Raw genomic sequence first — 15,240 nt, 5'->3', positions numbered from 1 at the left:
CAGAATAACAAACACACTTGTCAGCAAAACTGCATGTTATCACCTGCAGCGTTGGTACGGCCTCAAATGGAACTGCAGCTGCCACAGAGTTCTCAGCGTAAGAACAGTGTCACTAAAGCTTACACATCAGTGCTATTTTACCTAAAATAATCACTTTCTACGAGCACATTTGGGTTTAAGCACCTTTGATATCCATGTAGATAAAACTGATGAGATAAGCAGTTGGTTCTGTGAACACTGGAATTACCGGTGCCTGGGCTCCTGATAACTTTATGTCTCATGGCTCAGTTCTCACAGTTCTCTCCCTAGTTGGGGCATATGCCAACTCTGCTCCTCACATCCTCTTACAAGGTCTCTCTCTTCCAGCCAGCTGCCTCTTTTCATGCACTTTATAAGTACATAATCATCTTTAAGGCTTCTGTCCCTTCTGTCAAATTGGGTGGAAACCTGCCAATGGGTTCAAAAGTAGTTGACTGCTTGTGTCTCTGAAATTTGGCTGAAGAATTCCTATTTACATCTTCTCAGCCTCACTTTGCAACTCCTCTCAGCATGTTGCATAACTGCCTAATGGCAGAGCTTCCCCATGCCCAATGCTGGGGTTACTTTTAAGCCACACAGCTTTTTGCTTCTGCCTCCAGCTCACACCTCTGTGCCGAGCCTGGCAACCCGCCCAACAGTCTGACAGCTCTGGTAAATCAGTTTCTAAACTGATATAACTTGGGAATTGAGACACAAGACAACAAAAATTGTGAGGGAAGAGTGATTAAATATATCACAAGGGAGTAAAATACGATGGGTAACCACTAGAGTTCTCTGCAGTGAGCCAACATTATTAGGACTGGGGTTACTGTTTCCTCCTCAACAGAATGAAATCCACCAAAAATTCAACAACTTGCAACTGCAAGAATTTGAGTGTTTTTCCACGGCTCAAAAGGTTGTCATTTAAAATTGCCAATTTTTGTGAGCAGAACAAAAATCTGATTTGTGTTGTGACAGTGCTGGAGGCTGCAATGATTTTTCCCCACACTGGATAAAAAAAATAAACTAACAGTGAAGCTGCTTTAAAACTAGAAAAAGACCAAAATTTGAAAGGAATAAACTCTTACATCCACCTCAATGGGGCTGAATCACAATTTTGTTGGTCCCTGCACATATCCTGTCCCCTTCCACCTTTAGCATTCTGTTAAACTGTTTATGGCAGCAGATCTCATGCACCAGAAGATACATGAAATGCTTTTAGTAGTCACCAGTCTTTGTCTTTAAAAATTATACTATTCACTTCAAAAGCTGTCAAAGACATATGTTTACAGGAATGCAAATTCTCGCTGTTTGAAACATCAGAGAGAGGGAAAAACTTCACTTAATAGCACTTACTTGCAAGACACATAAGGTGAAACAAGAACAACACTACAAGACAAGACCAAGACCAGTGTATTACCACTGGCTGGTACTGGTTTGACACATTCTTTCTTGTTCAGTCACTCACTCAAGAAGTCCCCAGGACACCAAAGGAGTATTTGATGGTATCTCTTCTAGAAAATCTTCCAAACAATCCCTGAAGATTTTCAACCCAGACTATTTCTATTTTAAAAACCTCCATTGTCTCTTCCCCAGCCCTTACCCATTCAGCTGTCCCTCACATGCCAAACCACTGCTCCTGCATGTCATACTCCTCTGTATCCTTTCAGGGTGGGAGCACCAGAAGCGTAGATGCTATCCCAGATGGCTTTTATATAAGTACACAATTTTTTTCTTTAAGCTGTTCCAATAAAAACTTCCCTGTTCGCAGCAAAACCAAAACAACAGGTTCACAGCTCAGCCTCTCTGGGCTGCTACGACTAGAAGCTGACTTTAGAAATGGCTCCAATGGGAACTCTGAGTAAAGATCTTGGAGAATACAAATTCCCAGCCCATGACACGGGCCAGCATTTACAGTGAATCATCGCACAAACACTAGAGAAGATTTTTGTTTCTCCATCTTCCTACAAGGGTTTTGTTCAAAGACTACAATGTACTCTTTCCTGAGCTTTAAAAAGATAGAATGTACCCTTACAGTGATAATTTTCACACTTGCCTTTTTATCCCAGATTATCTGCCTTTGCCTTTCAGTTCTCTCTGCAGATGTTTGATTACTATTAACAGAAGTGCAAAATACCAAGTTCTGCTCCTTCCCAAAAAGCTTTCCGATTCCTTAAGTCACCAGGAAAAAACCTGCATAACTGAGTTAAAAGGAATGGTAATGTGAGCATCATCTTTAAACCCACACATCTTTTCCAGTCTTGACAAAAAAAAAAAAAATAAAAAAGGAACGTTTCAATGTCTGAATCACTGCACTTCATATGTTTCTTCATGAACAAATCCTGCACAAACCTACCTACAAACATTTCACTCTACCCACACATCTAAAATTCTGATCCAGTCTCAACCCATCACCATTTAACCCAGCCCCGACAAACTCCAACTTGTTTCTGCTTAAACCATGAGATTTTTGAAGGACTCTGTGAATGGGTTTTGTTCCCATCACTATTGTCCCTCAAGCCACTAAACTGCTTTCCTCTACCAAGAGGCATTAACCAAGAAAAAAGGACAAAGTGCTGCTACCAAGATCTTGGAAAGCAGCGTAACCAAAACATGTGACAGTGCCAATACCCTGACCCCAAAGCCCTCTGGGTCTCACACCCAAAAACAATGCTGTCAGGAGCACATCATGCACATTCTATGACCAAAAAAGATCCTGCACTACCAAGTTTTCATATGAAAGTCGAGTGCATATTTTAGGTGTTTTTACTGTCAACATCCCACTGGCTCGGGATAATAACTTTTTATACAAGTCATTTGATATTTAAAAAAAATAACCGGCAAATACCTCTTACTTTGCAGCAATTTGTTAGGGGAAGAAAGGATTATTTATCATTCGACAAGGCTAATTTGTAGTCAGATTACAACATTAGATCTCGCTATTTCGACACCAAAAATCGCCCTTTCATTCTACAAAAAATAAGAGCAGTTACTAATAAAGTCAGTCAATGCATTTTCCATTGCCTTGAGGTGGAAGGGAATACTGCATCATCAGCCAGGCACAACACTATTCACACAATTAAGTTGTTGTTCTCAAAATAATCTTAGCAGCTTCAAAGCTAAAAAAGCTTAAGCGTTCGAGGGTTTTTTTTTGGGGGGGTGGGTTGCACGCGCAAAATAAAGCACTAAGTAGAGATACGTAAAACACTTATTTTGGGAAGGGAAAAATACATGTAGAGAGAACAAGCCGTGACTCCTCTGAAAAGCAGATTTTAAAGTATTTGCATTGAAAATCAAAGTAAGGGGATAAACGTAAACTTACACCAGATGCTAAGCAGATGATTTGCATGCCATTTGCACGCACCTACCTACACGCCCCCGAAACTCCATCCGTACGAGCACAGCGAAGCAGCTCTGCCCCCAAAACACTGCGAAGTGATTAAATTTCAAACAGCCCCACACTACCTGTACTGGCATTTCCTGCTCCGGACAGCCTTCGGAAAACACTCCTGCGAGACTCGCCGGTGGGCATGTGAGCGCCGCGTTAAACATTAAACCGCACGCCCGGCGCTCGCAGGGTCCCCTCGGCTTACACAACGCGCGGGGACGGCGCGGAGCCGCCGCTGACCCGCACCCACGCACCCCGGCAGGGATTTAACCCCGCACGAACCTCCGGCCGGGAGGAGGAGCGGCGGTCCCGTCCCGCGTCCCACCGCAGCACCGCCGCCGCCTCCCCCGCCGGCACAGGGACCGGCGCCGCCACCCTGCCCGACCCCCGACCCACCTCCTGCCCGCCCTCGGCTCTCCCCTTGCCCGATCCCTGGCTCTTCCCCGGCTCTCCTCCTGCCCGACCCCCGACCCACCCCCGGCTCACCCCCGGCGGCTCCTCACGCAGCTCCTCTCCCGCCCCCTCCCGGCGGCGACTCCGGGCGCGGCCCCGCCCTCGCGGCAACTTTTGCTTCCCCCCGCTTCCCGCTCCTCCTTCCCGCTCCCCCCCCTTCCTCCGCCTTCCCGCGGCCTGGCGCCGCCGCGCCTGCGCAGTTGCGGGCGCTTTCCCGGGCCGGTATCCCGGATATTCCCGATCCAGGAGGGAGGGAGGGAGCGAGGGAGGGAAGGAGAGGTTGGGGCGTGGTCGCGCCCGCAGCCCAGCGCGCGTGCGCGGTGGGCGCGCGGGAAGGCGCGCGAGGTCTGAGGGTGTTGTGAGGGGCCGCGGTGGCGCCTGAGGCGGCGGGGCGGGATCGGGAGCGGGGCTGGAGATCGGGATCGGGACCGGGATCGGGCTCCCCGCGTCCTGCCGAGGCTGCTGAGGGGGAGCCGTGCCACCTCCCTGCTTCTCCCTGCCCGCCATGTCACTGTTCGAAGGCACGACTGCTCGAAAAGTGTAAAAGTCCGGAGGCTGCAGCAGGTTCCCCCCCGGCTCTCAGGTTTGGAGTCAATAACCCGCTGAAATGAGCGCGGCGGCGGTTGCTTTTCCAGCAATTGTTTTCCAGCGCTCGTTCCAGGATATCGGGCTACACGCACGTTGGGTTTCCTCAAGATGCCAGGGAAAAAGCGGTGGCACGGAGTGGCAGCTGGAGCCAGGGGCAGCTTGTGAGCCGAACCCCTCACGAGTAATTTTTATCACCTCAGAGTTGCATTTGACTTCCATGTTGCCCAGAAAGATCCTATATTAATATATATATATCACCTCCCCGAGGGTCACCATCCCAAAGTCATGTTCCCTATGATTTTTATCTGGTCTATTATTTTGGCGAGGGAGGGGTGTTTCCTTTTGTTATTTGCGAAAGGAATTTCGTATTCATGAATGCTCATGTTTCTGGTTGCTCAAGTACCTTTTATATTTCACCATTATGACCATCTTCCTGGACAAACATGGAGATTTCATTAACACGTTTCATTTCTAGACTTAGCAATGAGATTTTAACTGTTACCACACCCAGCATCAGTCCTTGGTGCGGGCTGCTGGATACAACTTCTTATATTCTCTCCCTTCCAATTGCCTTTTTTGTAGTTTTCCAGGATGGAAATGTGCTTCTCTGTATAACAGCATGTTTAGTTTTCCAATAATATCTTCTGCAACAGTACATTAAATAATTTCCCTGTAAAGTTCCCTTCCTGCATCTACTTTAGGTCATCCAGATTGCAAAAGTGACTGTGTGGAACATAAGGCACTGCATCGATTTAGTTCACTGCCTTACAGAAATGCTACATCTCCGTTGGTCTTGTATCCATTTCTGTTACAAATTGATACATTTTAATCAGATTATTTTGGCTACTGTTTCTCCTGTTATATTGGTAATGTAAAAAGCCCACTGGCAAAGGCAGTTTTCTCAGTTTCACGCTCCAACATTTTTCATCAAATGGCCAACTTTTTACTTCAAAAAAAAACCCAAATTGAGGACATTTCCATTACATTTTGTAGATTTTGTCTTGTATGTGTATATATATATATTTATGGCCACGTTTTTCAGTGATCTGTGTAGTCATACTCACAAGTCTCCAGGAAGGCCTAGAGTGAAACCATCACATTCATGCAGGACTTGTATGAAATGTTTTTTTCTTGAGCCTTTCAGATGTGGTGGCCAGTAACATATATATACTTCTTAATTTTTAACAGATATCATATTTCCTTGCCTCTTGTTTTCTTAAAATTTTCCTGGATTTTGTGATTTTTGAAGGGAATTGAATCTCTTGTTCTCTCACTGCCCTAAGACTCATACAATATATTGGCACAATGAGCATTTTTAGGGTTTTTTTTGTAGTTCTTTCTAAGCTGTTTATTGATAAGTGTTTGAATTCCTAATTCTCTACTAGAAAATTTAAGGTAAAACCAGGTTAACAGTCGATATATTAACATTACCATTAAAAATCTAGTTTTTTGTCAGTGCATCTTGTTATTGTATATTTATATAAAACATTGCTTATTCTTTTGTTTAGTATTGGTTCAGTCCTTTATCCCTGCATTACTCCTTTGCAAAGCCAGTCAAGTGAAGGCATCTGCGTATCCCAAAGTGGGATTATGACCTCATTCTGATTATGACCTCATTTTGATATTTTTGCTTCTCCCTGAACCCTGCTTTCTTGTTTGCCTCTGCCCTTTCTTCAGCAGGGATTTGTTCTTCACCACTAATCTTTTAGAAGTCCCTTAGGATTTATGTTGGTTTCTTCTGTTCCTTTTTTCTCCGAGTAAGTGTAGTCTGTGAGCTTTAATTATGGTATATTTTAAGATTCCCTAGGAGTGAATCTTAACAGAGTCTTCCACACAGTTCAGGCAGAGAATGACACAGGTGCGGCACAGGAAGCCCTAAATGAGGTAACAGAAGAATTTTAAAATTAGAATAAATGGTGCAAGTACAAAACAATGCTACAAGGGCAGATGATTTCCTGTAGCAGTTTGTGTCAGTACAGGATATGTGCTGGGCATGATGCAGGGGGGCAGAAGAATGTTTGTGTGGGTTTAGCATTGATGTTTGTGCAAACTTTGGTGGTATTAATAAGATAGGTTGTTAAACTGGAGAGTTGAGGGTTGGAAAGGTGTTAAATTTGGAGGAGAGGGGTTGAGGGTGGTGGGGTTGGGGTGTGACATGAAACATGGAGCTGGAAGAGAATGGAGGCACACCATATCCAGATCCTTAAGCACATCCAGGGCAGTGGGGTTTTACACATGTGCAATCCAGGTTAAAACATACTTATTGGATAGTTACATGCCAAAAGAAAAATCTTAACATGGATAGGAGACATCAAAAGGTTTAAAAGTAATTGCATTAAATAGGTTTTGTCAAACCTGCAGGCATTGTGCATCATTTTCAGCGGTGAATGAGCTGCAGATCTGTGTTTCACAGCTGCACACAGAAGGGTTTATTTTTGTGGTACAGTTTTACTCTTCCAGTGCCATCTATACTGCTGTTGCCACTGGCTGATCTGTAGATAAATTCTGATTCCTTCCTCTGAAATAATTTTACTGTACACAGTGTTTCTATGAACATTTTCCTACCTGTAGCGCTACTGGAACACCTGTTCTCTAATTTCTTTCATATTTCTTCTTAGGGCTTAGGATGTGTTTGCAACAACCTTTTCAGCCAGCTGCTATCCTCTTCATGTTCAAATGTTTAATACAAGAATTATGTCTTCTTCAAATCTTCTCAGCTCGAAGGGATAAAAGGCTAAATTTTGAGGATTTTTTTTTTTTAAATAAGTAATGTTGTACTGAGTAGTTGATTTTGTCATTGTTACTCTTATTCTTCTGCATGGATCTTTCTTTCTCCTTATGAGCTGTTGATCTTATGAAATCAAATTGGTATTCTTAGCAGAAACTGTGTCTGTACTTACTGAGGGATTTTGCAAAAAGTAAATTAGCAAATTACATGTAGGGTCTGAGGCAGAAAATTCCCCAAGCTATTGCAGAATTTAAGGTGTGGTTTATTAGTTACATCTCTTTTTTTAAAGTCTTTTCACTGCATTTAATTCAGCACTACACATTATACTGCCTGTTATGGTTCAGTCTGTTTTATTGGCCTATCACAAACAATGTTCTGTGATCAGGTACCATTTAACATTGACTTTAAGATACTTGGGAGACACTGCCATTTAAATTGAAATGCATGTTTAATTCCAGGGGCTGGGATCTGCCATCGTGGTTTTTGTGAAGTAATTACTGAGCTCTGAAGAAAGTGTTTGAGACTGTGCTACTCTTCTCAGAAGAAAAGAGGATAAAGAAAATCATTCTTCTCGAAGAAAATGTAATTTGAAAGATAGCAGGGAAACTGGGCCTGTTGTGCACAGGCTGTAGCAGGATAAAGTTCCATTAAGTAAGGTAAGGGTTACTCAAGAGTACGTGATTTTCCATGTTCTCTGAGCCTTTGGGGTATTGTCAGATCATATGTTTAAACTTTTCTGCCCTGAGAGGAGAAAAAAAAATCCCTCAAATTCCAAGATGTTCTTGTAGTTACTTGTCTTTTTCCTTGAGTGAAAAGGACACAGTGCTCTGCATCGTGCTGCAAGAGTTACCCATAATGAGGAAAACACATTGGTAGGAAGGAGAGCCATAAAGGAGTAAAAAAAACAGAGAAAAAGTAAATATTATTTATTGTTTGTGGCATAAAATAATCATGTGCATTTGCTAGGGAGGCTGTAGGGAAGCCCTAACAACATTTTAGTCCAAGTTCTCTAGGTCGTATGCTCAGCTGTAATGCCACAAAAAGATCCAAAACAAGAGCAGAAGTGAAAAATATGTATTCAGCTTTCAGTAAGTTAAGTGAGGACACATTATTTCGTGGGTAACTTTACCTAACTCTATTCCAGTGCTCAAGCCTCCCCTTCCATGAGGACCTATACCCACAACCTTTCCTTTTGAACAAACTCTAGCAGTGTTTTCCTCATGTCGACTGTAGCAAGCAGTCACATGAAGCTTAGTCATCTGATTGATCTCATTCCCACATCCTGCATAGAGTCTAAAATTTGTACATGTAAATTGGGGACAGAAGGAGGCATGAATGAAAGAAGGAGAAGATTGATCCTGTCTGAAAAAAGAATCACTGGGTTTTTTTCATCTCAAGAGCTCCAAGTGAAGTTTTAGAAGCAATGAGAGTGTTAAGTGTTGGTTTATTTTAGCTAGGTTATAAAAAAATCTTCCCATCATTTCTGTTCAAGTTTCTTCTCCCTCCTTCTCCTCTCAGTTAGCTGTAGACACACTTTCATAGAGCAAAACCACCATTTAAAAAGTTTTCTTCCAGCAGGTGCAGGAACAAACACAATATATCTTGCTCTTATTGTACATTAGCCTGACTATACATTTTTTCACGGTAGTTTTCAAGTGCTAAAATGTTCAATGGGGTGGCAAAAGCAATCTCATTGAGATCATCCAGATTTTCACCCTGAGAAAAAGAAACATTGGTTTGCATTCTTCTGCAGACTTTTTGATGATAATGGGCCTGGAACAAGGTCTCTGTGTGCCTGGCTATGTTCATTCTTTAGGAACAAGGAAAAGGGTGGGGGTTGCGTAAGTCTTGCAAATGAATATTTTTCCTCTTGGATAATCCAATTTCCAGTCCAATAATCTACTTCTGTGGAACAACAATGCAACTGAAATCCTTTCCTATTTTAGGCTGTCCTGTTTTTAAAGTTAGTTTCTGGAACAGTAGAAGTATAAGGAAATTCTATGCATGCTGTGTATATATGAGACACTTGTTTGAAACTGTGTCCTCCTCTGGGTACTCTTGAATAAATAAAGTTTTTATGTTGATCTTTGTTTGTATTGCATCAGTCTTGGACAATCCTTTCAAGTTTCCAGGTCTCATTTATTGCTTCCTCTTAGGATGTAAGCCAGTGGATGTCTGCAACAGAAAAAGAAAAGGAAGACAGAGAGGTTTGGATTCACACAGACAACTTCTGTGGCTAAGTTGAGATTTCCAGGTGAAATCCAACCTGAAGTAAAATGAAGACAAAAAAAGCAATATTTAGTGAGTATAAAATTAGAAGTAATACAGTGGGTAGCAGTACGTAATATATACTCTGTCTCACAGAAGTCAAAAATAAATACTTCCGATAATAGAATGCAGAAAAAAATAGCAAGAATTTAAAAAACTTATTTTGTCCCATGTGAGAAACTGAACATTATTTGTTTTAAAATACATGAGTTCAGTCCACACCTCATGCTCCTCAGCCTCTAACTAAATAAAATTTAACAGGATTGTGGTATAGAATAGGCTGACCAAAAAACAGGCAATTGCTTTGTTAAGTGTTTTGGTGTTCTCACTGCTCATAGTCTATGGTGTAATATAAAAATGTTTAACCCCACTTCTGTTCACAGAAGCTGTTTTCATTTGCAAACGAATAAGTTACTTTACAGGTGTAAATCTGATATGTATGACTGTGACTGTAGTCGGTACAAAAGTAATAAAAAACCTGATGGCTTCTTAGAAAAAAACCAGAATGTGGAAGTAAATAGGATAAAACATTTTTTTGTCACAGACAGATCATGCCAGACTTGCCTGTTTTCTTTCTGTGGTACCGTAACTGCTTTTCTAGACAAACAAATTTGTTAAACTGGAGAAAAGGGGAATTTTTAAGGTAAGTGTCAGATAGGTGAAGAAACAGCCCAGAGGAAAAGGTGGCAACGTGTTCTGTTGAATGGCAGGGGGATGTTGTTGGAGCTCTGTCCAGTAATTGATACTGAAACTGGTATTGTTGATGTCTTCATTAGTGATCTTGGCACAAAAACTAGAACTTGGCCGTGAACTTTGTTGACATCACAAAGTTGGGAAACGCTCCCTGTAGGGTGACGTCGGACCGGAATAATTGGATGACCTTGAGGAATGGAGAAGTAAAATGGGATATGTTAGAGTAACACCAAGTACAAAGTCATGTGTTAGGGCGTAATAGGAAAGGCTTAGCCAAGCTCAGAGCTTGTCAGATGGAAGATGAGAGAATTTCAAAGAACTGGGTGTATAAGCCAAGCACAGAGGGTCTGTGAGTCACTGATTCGATGCTGCTGTGGAAAATGTGAATTCAGTCCCATGTAAATTCAGCCTTGCATTTCTTGTACAGATGAAGCAGTACTAATGGCACATGTACTAATGGTGCCTGTGGCTGGTGAGACTTTAAAAACTGAGAGGAGATCTGGAAATCCACGTGCAGGAAATTGAACTTAGGAGAGCTGTAAAACCAAAAAATTTTAAATCCTTGCTAAAAGAGAGGACAAGAGACTAAAAGAACTTGACTTGCTTAGTTTAGACAACTGAAGCATAAATATAGTCCTTGAATATACTAGTTGAAGCAAATGTGACAGGAAAGGAAGCTTGTTTTTATAAAAAAAAAAGTTATATGAAGAAATGTTTCTAAACTGGGTATGAAAAAATTTTGAGTGAAAATTAGAGTAAGTTTTTTAACTGTCGAAGCCTCTAAACATTGCTAAGAGAAAGTGTCATGTGCAAGGCAAACATTATAGAATAGCACTGTCTTTATCTCATGGACCCCTAGAGTTGCAGATCTGCTTTACAGCTTCTTTCCCAGCAATGCTTCCCATTTCCACACTTTCCCTTCTCTCTGCCTATTTTATAAGCCATATCTGAAAGAATGATAATGTTGTTAAATATATGGAGACTCTTCACTTTGAACTGTGTGTAGTATCAGTTTCTTTTCAGCACTGATACATTAATGAGATGTATTTGTATCACTGCACAACCCAGCTAGAAAATAAGCCCTTGCCTTTTAGTTCAGTAGTGCTTTCTGTAACTGCTCAGCTTGCTCTTTTCCTTCCTATTTGAACAGCGTGTTCTTATTTTTGTCCTTGCCAGCAAATAGTCAAAATGTTCTCATTAAGAACTTGAGGAATGACATAATGCTGGAATTCACTGCCAGAATCGAGCCTTACTTGGCTTTTTGACGTACAGTAGGCCAGCCTAGGAAGAGCCTGTCGTGCCTCAAATGTTTGTTTATAATCATTTGTAGTTATCTTGCATAGTCATCTTTCAGTAATCTTGAGCGTAATGACTACAGTAACTGCTGTTTCAAGGCAGTGTTTGCCTACACTGAGTAATTTGGCCGTGCAGAGAAACTTTCCAAAGGAAAAGGAAGTAGAATGCAGCTCTAGACTGCTGCATGACTGCCAGCCTTCCCACCGGGGGGATTGTTGGCCTCCTGTCACCCAAGATCTCCTCAAGATTTGAAGCTTTTATTTATTTTTTTTTTCGGATGATGACTGTCCAGATGTCCTTCAGAACTCCAGAGCAATCCAGTGCTGAGTTACACCTTCCACACAAAGCAGCCTGAGGGCATTCCTGTGTTAATGAGTACAGCCAGCTCTGAACTGGCAAAGTTCAAGCTGTTCTTTGTACAAACACCGTCGAATATTTTAATCTCCATTTGCTTTTGAAAGAATAGTTGGCTCGCAATACCGAGGCTTATTTTCACTCTTGCAGTGATTTATAAATCCTCCCCCTCTTGCAAGTGTTATTTAATTTTGTCTCACAGTGTCTTTGTGAAGTAGGGAAGTATTGCAAATTCTGGGCCAGGTATTTTGGATGAATAGTCTGTTCTCAGGAAATCCAATTTCCATCTGAAAACAAAAGGTTTGTAAATTATTCTTGGATTTAGTTTCTAGTTTTGGCCAAAAATAACGGTAAAAAAGAAGTTACTTGGACTTTTTAATGGCTAAAGTTATATCTTTATTTTAAAAAGTCAAATACCAATTTGTTGATACTTTTATCAGATAGAATCTTCCTGCTGTAGAATGAAATCCACTATTTCAACCAAAATGAAAGTAGAATGTTATTCTCCTAGTAATGCTTCTTTCATTCATTATAAATCATACCCTGATATATTATGTATGTACTTGTGTAAACCTATTTTTTAACTTTCTTTATTTTTACCATGAGATTTCTTCTATAAAAAAGCAAAAAACAAAACGAAACAACAACAAAATCCAACACAGACAAACGATTAAAAAACCCCTTCTGCAACCTGCATTAGTATTTCTATTTTATTAGTGGGAAAACTGAGGATCAACTTTTATATGTTATGTCCTAAACCAGTCTGTGATGGAGCCTGGTACCGAGCTTGTGTCTTTCAGACTCTTTTCTCCCAAGACTCTTCTTGTTTTCTATTCAGTAAAGTGAAACTTTCTCTTTTATTGCTTTGTATTAAACTCTGTATGAAAAACCATAACTTCCTGAAAAATCCCTTTGGGATGCTGGGAGCTGGTGCATTCCAGCAACATGGAACATGGTGAGTGTGGCTGCAGGAGGGTGAGGTCCCTGCACAGGATCAGGAGTGTTGCCAAAGGTGGAGCTGAGCTCGGGGTTTGTGTTCCCTGTGTTAACCCTGGCTCTCTCTGGGTCCAGCTTACCTTGAAGTGTTCCCTTTCCCATGTGGAAACTGGTTTTCCTCTGACTGCTCCCCCAATGGGTATTTTGGTGTAAATCAGTAAACACTGGTACTAGCAGCACATGCTAGAATTGACTCATGGTTTTTGGAAGACAGACAGATTTCATAGGGCTGCCAAGTCCTTCTTTCATCGATCTTTGACAGTGCCTGGTAGAAGGTATTTATAGAAAGAAATGGTGATCTTCCTCAAGCAACTTCCTGTTTTCCAGATCCAGATCACACAGTGACCATTATCCATACTGGGCATAGTTACCACTATAAATTTGTTTATTCCTCTTTTGAAGTTATTCATGGTTTTTGACCCACAGCATCCTATAGGACCAGGTCCCACAGCTAGGCCTTCCTTGAAAAATATTTATTCCGTTAATTTTACAATCGGTTCCTTACCATTTTATTAGAAGTCAGCTTGTTCCTGTGTTATTGTTCCCTCCTCATCTTTTCCATACCATTTGTGGAGACCTCTGTCATAACTTCCTTTATTTGTGTTGGGATAGTTTAATTACTGTGTCCTTGCAGTGATGTTTTATTTTTCTTTTTGTTTTCTGAGTCACCCCTATTCTACTCTTAAACCCTGGTAACTTTTTTTTTTTTTGGAGAGAAAGGTTAGAGCTCTGTACTAGTTTTTACTTACTCTGAACACCTCACCTTCAGGCTGTTTAAAATAATATATTAATTCCTTGAAAGGATTTTACCCTTTCAGTTGCTTTTTAATTTCCTTTTAATAAGAGTATTTCATGTGCAATTTTTGGTTTTTAAACTGTATCAGTATGCTGACTGCATTTTGTAACTATTTTTGATCATCTATATCCTAACACCCAGTTACATAACAGCTCTGTGGCGAACATCCTATTTATAAATCATTTAGATCACTTTTTATTTGTTTCTGAACAGTATGTAGCCTCTGGGAATAATGAAGGAGCCAGCACTACGTGACTTGTCAGCCCTGTGGGGATCTTCTGGTGTTTCTGTCTAGACTGCTTATAGTTTATGGACCCCACAATGGGAAATTCTAATCTAACATATATGGGGGTTTATGCTCTGAGGCATTATTAGGGTTGTTTGCACTTCACCCTATATACAGTGCAAAATGAACTATATGTGTAGTTAGGCCCAGCTCTATAATCCAACATATCCATTCTGATGCTGAACACATAGCAGCTTTGGCAATGGCCTAACTTTGATTACAAATACACACTGGAGATGCAATAATACGACCTCTGTCTGCACAGAGGTCAGTGCTGAAACCTTTGTTTGGTTCCACTGGGATCAGAATCCCGTCTCCAACATGTTTTTCCTGCTTCTGATAGAGACAATGTGCCTTGCATTAATTTAAACACAGGGATACTTTGAGACAATAGAATGGTGGTTTATTTCCACAATTGCCAGTTGTATGGATTATGCAGGAGGGAAAGCAGCCAAGACACGCTGACATATTTAAGATTTCTAAGAAGGGAGCACGCAGTTAAAAAAATTTAATCTCCAGTCCAGACAGTCCAGGCCATGAACCCTGACTTTTCACGTCAGAAGAGGTTTAAGGTGCATCTGTTTTAAAAAACCCTTCTGTTCATGGAACTTTTTAGAATTGTACATCCCTTCTTTCTTTTTGATCAGGGGGTATTTTATATGGACTGGGAAACAGCAGATCTATTTCCTCAATTCACCACATTTTTAGTGAAAACACTTAAAGAATTTTTGAGTCCCCCTTATACTGCTGCAATTACCTTAATGTAAATAAAAATGGGGCAAAAAGCCCTTTGGGAACAAAGACTTCTAGATATTTTTAACTGTATACTTATTCTCACCATATTTCTGCCTTTTCATCATAGTCTTCAGTGCCTTTCTCTTTTGGAAGCAAATATGAGTGTCTTGTGATAAAATGTGCGTGAAGTTATAAGCACATTTTCTGAACTACTTATCTACTTGTGTTTGTGTTTGTGTAAAGCTGTTGCCTGTGTGTTTTTCCATTCCATCTATCCTTGCAGCTGTATTTGTTATACCTAAAAGAAGCCTTTAGAAGCACCACTGAAAATTTAGAAATATGTATTTGTTGATCTTTCCAGACTATAACTAAAGAAACCTTTATCCTCTCACTTCAGAGCCATCTCTTTGTCTACAAAAATTAGTACAAATATTGATCTCTGAAGTTGTCACTGGTTACCCAAAACTAGGCTTTCCTCTAGCTATAGGATACATTTCCAGTGCTATATGAAATATCTGACAAAAGAATTGCAGGTGCTAAACCCCACTGAAGTGAATAGAGAATCTCTGAAAATTTCCAGCCTTACCAACAGCCCTTCCTTGGTGAAAAAGGAGTTGGGTTTTGGCACAGAGATTTGTTTA

General features: G+C 40.9%; 1 protein-coding gene and 1 long non-coding RNA gene across 5 annotated transcripts in view; one reads left to right on the top strand and one right to left on the bottom strand.

Annotated features, from left to right (window-relative positions):
• USP53 (ubiquitin specific peptidase 53) overlaps nucleotides 1–4,001 on the bottom strand; it is a 29,009-nt gene extending 25,008 nt beyond the window's left edge. The window contains exon 1 of one of the 3 annotated variants that reach the window (XM_064651422.1): nucleotides 3,893–4,001. The gene's annotated coding sequence lies outside the window, so the exon portion shown is untranslated. Of the gene's footprint in view, nucleotides 1–3,483; nucleotides 3,729–3,802; nucleotides 3,822–3,892 lie in introns of those variants that run through there. The other 2 variants (XM_064651425.1, XM_064651421.1) reach the window with 2 other exon arrangements.
• Nucleotides 4,002–4,285: 284 nt separating this feature from the next.
• On the top strand, nucleotides 4,286–12,802 carry LOC135412672 (uncharacterized). Of its 2 annotated transcripts, none has more exons than XR_010429886.1 (3): nucleotides 4,286–4,628; nucleotides 6,246–7,831; nucleotides 9,332–12,802. It is a non-coding gene; the product is annotated as an uncharacterized LOC135412672 (long non-coding RNA). The 2 variants fall into 2 exon arrangements; XR_010429887.1 differs by lacking the exon at nucleotides 4,286–4,628 and having other exon boundaries at nucleotides 5,553–6,331; nucleotides 7,634–7,831.
• Nucleotides 12,803–15,240: the final 2,438 nt, after the last annotated feature.

The sequence above is a fragment of the Pseudopipra pipra genome, chromosome 4 (genome assembly GCF_036250125.1).
Source record: "Pseudopipra pipra isolate bDixPip1 chromosome 4, bDixPip1.hap1, whole genome shotgun sequence".
NCBI classification, from domain to species: Eukaryota; Metazoa; Chordata; class Aves; order Passeriformes; family Pipridae; genus Pseudopipra; species Pseudopipra pipra.
Note: the sequence above shows the minus strand (reverse complement) of the source record. Positions and strands in the feature narration are given on the sequence as shown.